Source organism: Humulus lupulus, chromosome 2, assembly GCF_963169125.1.
Source record: "Humulus lupulus chromosome 2, drHumLupu1.1, whole genome shotgun sequence".
In the NCBI taxonomy this organism is placed as follows: Eukaryota; Viridiplantae; Streptophyta; class Magnoliopsida; order Rosales; family Cannabaceae; genus Humulus; species Humulus lupulus.
Window position 1 is genome coordinate 152182538 of NC_084794.1, and position 1651 is coordinate 152184188.

The 1651-nt window shown below is 38.1% G+C and overlaps 1 non-coding gene across 1 annotated transcript; it reads left to right on the top strand.

The window, feature by feature from the left end:
• Positions 1-1191: 1191 nt before the first annotated feature.
• On the top strand, positions 1192-1298 carry LOC133820579 (small nucleolar RNA R71). The gene has a single exon (XR_009886984.1). It is a non-coding gene; the product is annotated as a small nucleolar RNA R71 (small nucleolar RNA).
• Positions 1299-1651: the final 353 nt, after the last annotated feature.

The window sequence follows — 1651 nt, forward strand, 5'->3', positions numbered from 1 at the left end:
ATAGTACACGGTACATTAAGGCTTCCTGGATCTCTCAAATTTTGGGGGAGCTTCCTATGTAAGATAACGTTGCACCCTTATCTTAATGTCACTGTTTCATTGTCATCCACCTTCCTGTTCTTAGAAAAATTTTCTATGATGAATTTTACATGATTGGCGTTTGCTCTGATGCTTAAGCAAAAGGAATGTATATGTACAACTTCTTGAATACCTCGAGAAATTTGGAGAAATGATTATCAGGAGAATTCTTCCAAAGCCACTAAGGATAAGGAATCTTGATGTGGTGATCAATGTACTGGTGGAGTTGCATCTTTAGAATGAAGGTATTTAGTAACCTACTACACAACTGAATCATTCTTCTCCCTAACTTCTCTATTCTTCTATGTTATCTCATTTGATGCAGGCTTCTCATATTGTTTTCCACTCCTCAGAGTAATTTCCTGGCAGTGTCCATTAAGATTAACCTCTGTATTTCTAGGCAAACTCCCTTAAGGCCTAGTGTTCAACATATTTGCCAACTGACCCACTTGCATCTCTAAATTTATAATGGAGTATATTGCCTCTGTCATAAATTTAGTCTAAGTGTTAGTGAGAGTTAATAGAACAACTTTAAATTCATTAGGCTTCTCTTGAGAAATTGGTGGCCTAGGCTCCTGAGATGGTCAAGCTTAAGACAAAGCTTGAGACATAGGTTGTTAATACTAAGGTTGGAACTGAGATTGTTGGCCTTGAATATTTCTCCAAGATAAATTTTGGTGATTCCTCCACCCTAGATTATAGGAGTTGGAGAATGAATTATTATAAGGCCACTGAAAATTCCCAATAGCTTGAACCTGAGCTTGAGCCAAGTGAATATTATTAAGAGGGTCTGATGATGTGCACTGATCAAAAGGATGAGGACCCCCACACATTTGACAAGTCGTGTGCATCTTCATGGCCTGAACTGAGATAGTGTTATGATGCAACTGCTTAGTCAATGTTGCTACTTGAGCAGTTAAAGTAGTTATAGCATCTAATTAATGAATCTCGCTGACTTTTATTTTACTAGATGCTTGCTCATCAAACCACTGGTAGTTATTCTTGGCCATTTCTTCCAACAACTCATGGGCCTCATTAGCACTTTTACTCATAAATGCCCTTCCTGCTGCGACATCAATTATGGTGCGTGTATTACCCAAAATCCACTTTTCAATGTCGTGATGAGGACACTTTCTAAAAAATTCTTTAAAACTCTCCCATGCATCATACAATGATTCCCCATCAGTGTTAAAGAAGTTATTGATCTCTCCTCTTAACATTGCAGCTTTTGATGGAGGAAAGAACTTGGGGAGAAACTTTTGTGATGTGTTATATCATCCCAAGTGTTAAAAGAGTTGGCTTGTAGTGAATTTAACCAGCTCTTAGCTCTGTCCCTCAGTGAGAATATGAATATCCTCAATCTGATTGCTTCGTCACTCACCCCATTCATCTTAAACATTGCATAAAGCTCCAAGAAATTAGCTATGTGCATATTTGGGTCCTCCGTAGGTAAGCCACCAAACTGAACAGTAAATTGGACCATTTGCAAAATTTCTGGCTTAATCTCAAATTTGTTAGCGACAATAATGGGGGTTCTGATGTATGAATGAACTCTCATAACATTGGGGAGTAC